Below are 9,934 nucleotides of genomic sequence, written 5' to 3'. Positions count from 1 at the left end.
CCACCGCCACGAGACAGAGGCGTGGTCCAAGGTGATAGGCCGCAAAGCCAAGAAGGCAGAGGCGGCGAAGAAGAAGGGTGTCGAGATGGCCCCACCTCCGCCGCCGGCGAAGAAGACGGGGAGGAGGACGACGGCCGGGACGACAAATCCCCCGGCCGCACGAAAGGAGGGAACAGCGGGGGGCAAGGCGACAAAGGAGGTCACAAAGAAGCCCCGCCTCGCCCGCCCCCCCCCCCCAAAACCTCGGCGGTCACGCTAACGGTCGCGCCCGGGGCGAAGACCACCTGCGGTGAGGCCATGATCAGGGCCAGGCAGGAGGTCGACCTCGCGGATATCGGCATCACCGATCTCCGGCCCAGGCGCGCGGCCACCGGCGGTCTCGTCCTGGAGATCGCCGGGACGGAGAGGGCGGCAAAGGCGGCGGCCCTGGCTAGCCGCCTCCTGGGAGGCCCTGGCGGCTCGCCCCCTGCAGTGCTACCGCTTCCTGGAGACTGGACATGTCAGGCAGCGGTGGCCCTGCGGCGTCGGTCGTTCGGATCGCTGCTTCAACTATGGCCATCTGGACCATCGAGCCAGTGGCTGTACGGTCCCGCCGCGGTGACCCTGTGCACCGATTCAGGGCGGCCCGCGGGGCACAGGATGGGGACCAGAGGATGCCCGTCGGTCTCCGCGAAGAAAGGGCGGAAGAAGTCCGCCAAAAAAACGAGCGCGAAGCAGTCCGCGGCTGCATCGCCCACTGGGGTAGCGGGCCCCAGCAACCCAGGAGCAGCTGTGGAGGCAGCGGTGGAGCCGGCGCGCAATGGGGCCTAAGGGTCCTTTCCTGCAGGCCAACATCAACCACTCGGCTGGGGGCAGGACCTTTTGCTACAAACCCTGGCCGAGTGGCAGATTGAGGTTGCGGTGGGGTCGGAGCCGTACCGCGTACTGGACCGACCCAACTGGTTCGGCGACGCGACGGAATCCGTCGCCATCGTCCTGGGGGGTCGGCACGTCCCCCCGCCCACCGATGTCTTAGCACGGGGGCGGGGTTTCGCGGCCGTTGACTGAGTTGGCGTAGCAGTGGTGGGCGTGTACGCGCCGCCCAGCTGGTCCCTGGAGCGGTTCGAGGAGTTCCTGGACCGGGTGGGAAGCGTTCTAGTCAGCACCCACACCCGGCCGACGTTGGTCCTCGGGGATTTCAACTCCAAGGCCGAAGCCTAGGGGTCCCCGAGGACCGACGCGAGAGGAGGGGCGGTATTGCTCAGGGCGGCTGGCGCGGGGCTCCTGCTCCTGAACAGGGGCTCCGCCAGCACCTGCGTTCGCGCTTAGGGGGAATCCATTGTGGATCCAGATCCCAGGCTGGGCGTCCCCTGTGGGCGGGCGCATGGTGCAAAATTGGAGGGTGGCGGCGAGGGAGACACTAAGTGATCATCTATACATCACCTTCGGCTACTCCCTCCCCGCCGCCCCCCGGCCGGCGCGTGGCCCGCCACTGCGTCGCTGGGTGCTGAGGAGGCTGGACAAGGATATGCTGATGGCCGCAGCCCTTGCCGCAGCCTGGCCAGCTCTTCCGGCCGGGCCGGTCGTGAACGTTGAGGGGGAGGCCAAGTGGTTCCGGGAGGCGATGACCGCAATATGCGACACCGCCATGCCCCGGGCCCAGCGCCTGCCCCCCCGGAGGGCGGTGTACTGGTGGTCGGGCGACATTGCGGATCTCCGATCCGAGTGTCAGCACGCCCGGCGCCAGTGATAGCGCGCCCGAAGGGCTCGAGTCCGCGACCCGGCGAGGGAGGATCTGCTGAGGGGCAAATACCAGGTCTTCGTGGTAGCCCTGAGGCAGGCCATCAGGGATGCGAAATCCCGGGCGTAGGAGGAGCTCCAGGGTTCTCTGGACGAGGACCCGTGGGTGCGCCCTTACCGGATGGTCATGGGCAAGCTCCGCGCACGGGCGCCCCCGGTCTCGGAGAGCCTGGACCCCCAGCTGCTGACGCGGGTAATAGACATCCTCTCTCCCCGTTCCAGGGGAACGTCGCACCTGCGCCACCAGCAAGGGCCGGCGGAGCCCGTCGCCTGGTCCGCCGACCTGGGGGTCATAGAGGAGGAGCTGGACGATGCCGTCAGAAGGTTCGGGGCCAAGAACACTGCCCCGGGCTTGGACGGCATCCCCGGCCGCGCCTGGGTTATCGCGTCCGGCGTCCTAGGTCCGAGGCTGTGCCGCCTCTTCAGCGCCGCTTTGGAGCAGGGGGTGTTCCCCTCGATTTGGAAGGAGGGGCGGCTGGTCCTCCTCCGAAAGGACGGACGGCCCGCAGGTCCTCCCTCTGCGTACCGGCGCATTGTGCTGTTGGACGAGCTGGGAAAGCTCTTCGAGCGTGTCATCGCAAACCGCCTCGTCCACCACCTGTCGAACGTTGGCCCCGATCTGGTCGACATCCAGTTCGGGTTTCGCGTGGGTCGCAGCACCATCGACGCTATCCAGCGTGTGCGCACCCTCGCCGAGTCGGCCACGTCCCGTTGTGGGGTGGCGCTGGGCGTCTCCTTGGACGTTACAAACGCGTTCAACACCCTGCCCCATGGGACGATACGGGGGGCGCTGGTTCACCACAACGTCCCGCCGTATCTGCAGAGGATCATCGGGGCCTTCCTGGATGGCAGGTGGATACTGTACACGGGCCGGGACGGTACGCTGCACTGGAGGGAGGTCGACTGCGGAGTGCCACAGGGGTCCAAACTGGGCCCCCCTTATGGAACGTGGGGTACAACGCGCCGCTGCGGGTGATCCTCCCGCCCGGGGTGTGGGCCACGGTATTCGCAAATGACTACTACCTGCTGGCCACCGGGCGGGACTGGTTGAGGACTGGCTCTGGCGCTGGGTCTGGCGCTGGCTCCTCACAAGACCGAGGCCATGTGGTTCTTCGAGCCTCGGCGTGGGGTAGCCCCTCCGGCCAGGCTCTGGTTCGAGGTCGACGGGTGCCGGATCGTGATCGGCCGGGGTCTTCGATACCTCGGCCTGTATCTCGACAGCCACTGGCGGTTCGATGTTCACTTCGACCGCCTGGCTCCCCGATTGGAACAAGTGGTGACCAATCTTGGCCGCCTGTTGCCCAACCTCGGGGGGCCGGCAGTGAGGGTTCGCCGCCTGTACGTGGGAATCGTCCGATCCATAGCCCTTTACGGGGCTCCGATATGGGCCGGCGATCTAGCGGTGAGCAGGCACAGCTGCACTCTGCTGCGGCGAGTGGAGCGCCGGCTGGCCATCAGGATCGTGCGGGGCTACTGCACGATTTCCTACGAGGGGACGATGGTCCTGGCGGGTCTCATCCCACTCCGGTACCAGGCGGAGGTCGAATCCAGTACATACTGGTATTCGCGAGCCCTCCGCCAGGCCGGGGATGACCCGCCGGGGCCGACGGTCGAGGAACACCGGAGCCAGGCCCGACTAGTCGCGGCGGAAAGGTGGCAGAGATCCCTAACAGAGGGGGCTGCCGCGGGAACCCGCGCCGTCGGGGCGGTCCTGCCGATGATGTCAGAGTGGCGGGACCGCGGCCACGGCGCCCTGTCGTTCCGGGTCACGCAGGTGCTCTCCGGACACGGGGTGTTCAGGGAGTTCCTGTGACGGACGAACAGGGAATGGACCCCCCACTGTTGGCTCTGCGGGGCGGCGCGGGACGCCGCACAGCACACGCTGGCGGAGTGCCCGTTGTTGGCGGTGGCCCGCCACGCCCTGACGGCAGAAATAGGGGAGGATCTCTCGCCGGCAGGCGTCGTGAGACGGAATCTTGCCGGCGAGACAGAATGGAGGGTCGTGACCACGTTTTGCGAGGAGGTCATGGCCCTCAAGGAGAGGTCCGAGCGTGATCGTGAAGGGTACGATCCCGCTCGGAGAGGTCGCGGATGTGGGACGCGACGACGTCGCAGGGATCCGCCGCCATAAGGGGTGCGGGGGGGGGGGGCGATGGCGGCTTTCGCTATTTGCCCCCCCGGCGCGAGGGATGCGGGACGGGGCAGTGTGGCGGGAGGGCCCGCGAGCACTCCCGTTTCCTGGGGAGATTTTACGGGGGGTGTTTCTTGTGGGGGCGGGAGGGGTCGCGGTGTACCCTCCCGCCCCGGACGAAATGAGCCCGGACCCCGGTCGGATCCGGGGGCGGGCGGGTGGGGACCCCGTTCTCAATCGGGGGCGCCCCTCCGACCGCCTCTGGGGGGCCGGGCGACTCCGGGCGGAGAGTAGCGTCTCACTCCCACGCTGGGAGCGGCGCTGGACCCCGCAGGGGGGGTGCAGCGGAGCCGAGGGTGGCACCCAGGGGGGTGGCCGGCCACGGCTCACCGCAGCCCACAGGGGGACGATTCGGCGGGCCGCAGGCGCCCTGTTTGGGCGCCATTGCACGCGGACCCGGGGTGTAGCCGGCACCGGAAGCGGGCGGAGCGAAGGACAGCGCCCGACCTTCCTCGCGGGCGGGCGGGGGGTTGCTCCTCCCCGTAGCCTGTGAGGAGATCGATGCGCGGGGACTGCAGGCGGTACGGGCTGAGGGGCCCGGCCGCCATTGCACGCAGTTCCCCGCGATGGAGCCGGCACCGGGTGCGACCCCTGGTGCCGGCTGGGGGAGTTGTTACTCCCCCGGTGAGGGGCGCTTTCAGCGCACGGCGGGAAGGCTCCGGAGTTATAGTAATCAGGTCCCGGAGCCTCTGCCATACGCCAGAGGAGGTCGCCGTGGGGTTTTAGTCAGTAGGAATCTGACACTCCCCCGCTGCCCACCCCCGCGGGTGGCGGGGGGTCTTATGTAAGATTTCCGTACGAAAGAAAAAAAAAGGTTGGATTCCCGCTCGACGCTTCGAGGAGAGCGAACGTGTTTCGTGGTATCTCCGTGGTTAGATTCTCAACGCGTTGGATAGTGGCTTAGTTATTCGCATTTTTTGGTAAAATCATTGTTCTTATGTGTTCGGAAGTGCTATTGTGTCGTTTTTTGATTAAATATTGTGTTAATTTATTGTTAAATAACGAAAACGTAATGTGCGTGTTACGCGGCATTTCGACGTCGTGTTTCCGGTGTTCGGGGTGTAAATTATAAACATTGGACATTATTTAAGGATAATTTTTGTAAATTGGAAACGATTCGCAGTGAAATTCCGCGTTCTTTAGAGCCATAGCTCCAAAACTACGCATATGATCGAAAAATGCCATAGAGCATAAATAGTAGGAAATTTAATTTCCTACAAAAAAGGTCTCTTAACATTTTGCCATAGCCGGCACCGTGTCCGAGACATTTGCCGATTTACATCATGGAAAGAGGCGTCACGCACATATTTCGAGATATTTCTACTTCTGCACAGCCGCGCTGGAAGTGGCACTTACAGCTCGGAATAGTGAATACAGCTTAGAATAGTGCAGAGTTACCTCAAAGAAAGGGGACACAGTGTTTCTTCATCCTTATAATGTTGATACGGCTCTCGAACTTTTAATTATTTCGATATATCTCGAAAACTACGCATCTGATCAAAAAATGTCGTGGAACATAAGTAGTAGGAAATTTTATTTGCTACAAAAAAGGTCGCTTAACATTTTGCCATAGCTCGCACCGTTTCCGAGATATTTGCAGATTTACCTCAAGGAAAGGGGCGTCCGCACATATTCCGCGATATTGCTTATTCTTCTTGTTCTTCTTCTGCACAGCTGCGGTGGAAGTGGCATTTACAGCTGGGAATAGTGAATACTGCTTAGAATAGTGCAGAGTTATCTCAAGGAAAGGGGCCACAGTGTTTCTTCACCCTTATAATGTTTTTGCGGCTTCTGAACTTTTAAATATCTTGATATATCTCGAAAACTACGCATCTGATCAAAAAATGTCACACAACATAAATAGTAGGAAATCCAATTTCCTACAAAAAACATTTGTCACGATTTTGCCATAGCTCGTACCGTTTCCGAGATATTTGTCTTTATAATGTTGGTGCGGCTTCGGAACTTTTCAATATCTCGATATATCTCAACAAATACGCATCTGACCAAAAAATGTCATAGAACGTAAATAGTAGGAAATTTCATTTCCTACAAAAAAGGTCTCTTTACATTTTGCCATAGCTCGCACCGTTTCCGAGATATTTGCAGATTTACCTCAAGGAAAGGGGCGTCACGCACATATCCCGAGATATTTCGTCTTCTTCTTGATCTTCTTCTGCACAGCTGCGCTGGAAGTGGCCCTTTACAGCTTAGAATAGTGCAGAGTTACCTCAAAGAAAGGGGCCACGGTGTTTCTGCATCTTTATAACGTGTGTACGTGTACGAATTTCGCACTTCAAACTCGTACGAATATCTCTGTCGGTAACATGGATCGATAATCCCGTCTTCACCAAATACGTAAAAGTAATCGCTGCTGCGCTGCCTAACCACTGATCCGAGCGCTCGCCAATATTAAAACTCCTAAATTCGAACCGTTACGGCATTAATGCGAAAGCAATTCAGAGAGCGATTATCAAGCATCAGCAACGACCAAGAGCTTTATCTTTACTCGAGTTTAGAGCATTTTTAATTTCAATTCAGTGCCTTGCACTGCGAAGTCTGTGAATCGTGTAATCCCAAATTAAAACACAAGTGTGATTTTTGTAGTACTAAATTCACGGCTCATTGTGTAAAAATTATAAGTTATACACAATTAGTGAACGCTAAGCTGTGTAGTTCATTTTCTCCTCGACGCTCACGTCTCTGAAAAGACGAAATACACGCTTTTTCCGAAAACTCTAATTCTCGCCGAGAACACATTATTTCTAATGTGGATATAGTAATAATTATATTGTTATTAAATGTACATTGATCTGTATGAAGTAATCAGTATATTACATTATTTCTGACGTAGATATAGTAATAATGACATTCTTATCTTTATATATATATTTCTTCTGTGCGTGTGTATGAGACTGAACTCCTCCTAAACATTTTTTGATCAGACGCGCAGTGTTCGAGATATATTGAGATATATAAAAGTTCTGAAGCCGCACCGACATTATAAGGAAGAAGAAACACTGTGGCCCCTTTCTTCGAGGTAACTCTGCACTATTCTAAGCTGTATTCACTATTCCCAGCTGGAAATGCCACTTCCGGGGCAGCTGTGCAGAAGAAGAACAAGAAGAAGAAGAAATATCTCGGAATATGTGCCTGACGCTCCTTTCCTTGAGGTAAATCTGCAAATATCTTTGGAAACGGTGCGAGATATGGCAAAATGTTAAGAGGCCATTTTTGTAGGAAATTAAATTTCCTACTATTTATGTTTGTATCGGCACGATTTATTGGCTGCTGGTCGCTCCGATGGTTCGCGGATTCTATCCTAACGAGGATACGGAGTGAAGGTTTGGCACAGGGAACAAAGACAACTGCGAACGGTTTCGTTATGTTGTATCGGTATCTCGTTTATTGGTGGTCACCTCCACTGATCACTCACGTTACAATTTTTGCTCTTGCGCAATGAATTAAACGTCAGTAGTTTAAGATCGACGGTTGAACGGCGGTTGGTCGACTCGAAAAACGCGAGTGCTCGGTAATGATTTTTGAACTTCAGGTTGAAACTTGGGTTTTAATTAATTTCAATTGCTGGAGAGTGGTATATATATAACCAGAGGTTCGATGGATCGATCCTCGCTCGATAGATCGATCCTATGGTGGGGATGCGCATTAGTTATTATTACTCGACGGCGTCGATGACGTATATTCGTCGCGTACGGCACAATCAGGAGCGTAGCACCTATCGAGATGCCCTATCCGCGGAAAATCAAATTTTTTTTTTTTTTTTACCATCCCGAAACATACCGCCCGCCTCGGATCTTGCAGATCCGACGAGTAGGGAGTGGAGGTGGCGTTCTTAATCTATCGTACTTAAACTAGCTTAAACTCAATCATGTACAGTAAATTAGATTAAACTAAACCTATTATATACAAGTCAACGTACTTAAGCCTAATTGCCGCCCGCCATTCGCGGTGTTTACACGGGGTCCGTTACTGTGCCGTCCGCCGTGAAAGCAAGGTCGTCTTTACAGTTTTCAATTTCGACCGGCAAGAATGACAATTTGGCAATTGGTCGACGATACTCGCTGCGCGCGGTCTTCACGGTAACGACGCGGTTTAATCCATCAGGACCCGGGTGACATTGTATTATACGAACCAGTTCCCATTTACATGGCGGTGCAAGCGGGTTCCGGAGTAATACGATACGACCCGGTTGTGCAAGATTGTTGACGGTGCGCCATTTTGGGCGCTGTTGTAGCGTATGCAGGTAGTCAGTAGACCAAGCGTGCCAGAAGCTTTCGTACATCTGACGGATGAGTTGCCATCGAGATAAGCGCGATTCGCGAAGATCAAGCAGGGTTGGCGTCGGTATCGTATTGTAATGTAAAAACCGAACGCGAAATGGCGGGCCCCCGCGGACCCGTAACCGCAAGACCGCGAGCGCCTAGGTTCGCGGCGCGACCACCAGGCGGCGACCGCGAGAACCGCGGAACTCGCGAGGCAGACGGCCTCGCGAGCATACATATACCACGCCGCGAACCTAGGAAAGGCAGATCTACTCTCCAAAGCGAGTCTCACGACAAAGCGATAACGAAGTACGAGGACCTGGAGCGAGACTGCCAAATCGCCCCGCCACCTCGCAGAGCCGACCCACCCCGAAACCAAGCTGCCGAGATCGGGCCAGGGTACAACCGAGAGACCTGCTGTTGGAAGTGTGGACAACGAGGCCACTCCCGCCGAGAATGCCGCCGCCCCAGCCGCCTATTCTGCAGTCATTGCGGAACCGAGGGTCGCCTAACCCGGGACTGTCCCTGCCACCCCCGGACGGGAAACGGACCGCTGGTCGGCCCACGAGGCGCCGCCCGACCAGCCCCACCACTGACGCCTCCAACCAGCCAATAGAAGGGGACCGACGTATCTCCGTCAACATCACGGTGCACGGGTACCAGGGACGAGCCCTCCTGGACACCGGGGCTACCCGCTCCTACATTAGGGGTGACCTCTCTGAGTACTGCCACTGACACGGCGACTCCTGGGACCAGGAACCGCAAGCCGTGCGCGTCGTCGACGGAAGCCAGACCGCCATCGCAGGGGTTGTCAGCTTGACGGCCACCATCAACGGCCAGAGGCTCCACCACCAGTACGCCGTGCTCACTACCGTGAGCCACGTCATGCTCCTGGGTATTGACGTACTGGGCCGCCTGGGAACAACCATCCAAATCGGGGAGAAACAATGGCAGTGCGGCCAGGACCACGAGGCCCTCGAGATGACCGGACCATCCCCCTGACGACAGAACAGCAGGAAAAACTACAACACCTCCTGGACGAGGAGCTGCCCAAGTTCCGTCAACTACCGCCGACCACTACCTGGACCCAGCACCGACTCAGACTCAAACCAGGGGCCGAGCCAATTAAACATCGCTATACGCCCCGAAACCCGGCCATGCAAGCCATCATAGACAGCGAGGTCGACCGTATGCTGGCCGCCGGAATCATTGAACCATCACAAAGCCCATGGAGCTCCCCCGTAGTACTGGTCCGGAAGAAAAACGGAAAGTACCGTTTCTGCATCGACTTCCGACAGGTCAACAAACGGACAGAGAAGGACGCCTACCCCCTCCCCCAGGTACAGGCAACGCTAGAGAAGCTACGGGAGGCAAAGGTGATAACAACCATCGATCTCGCGGAGGGATACTGGCAGGTCCCCCTCCACCCTGAAAGTCGCCCACTCACCGCCTTCACTGTTCCAGGCCGGGGCCTCTTCCAATTTACAACGATGCCGTTCGGACTACACTTCGCACCCGCCACGTTCCAACGACTGCTCGACGAAGTCATCGGACCCCGATTAGCACCATGGGCGTTCGCCTACCTAGACGACATCATCGTCCTCGGTAGAACCTTCGAGGAACACCTGGCCAACCTCAAGGAAGTCTTCCGCCGACTCCGTGCAGCGGGCCTACGCCCAAA

The sequence above is a fragment of the Osmia bicornis genome, chromosome 5, assembly GCF_907164935.1.
Source record: "Osmia bicornis bicornis chromosome 5, iOsmBic2.1, whole genome shotgun sequence".
NCBI lineage: Eukaryota > Metazoa > Arthropoda > Insecta > Hymenoptera > Megachilidae > Osmia > Osmia bicornis.
The sequence above is the reverse complement of the archived record's forward strand: the minus strand, read 5'-3'. Positions refer to the sequence as shown.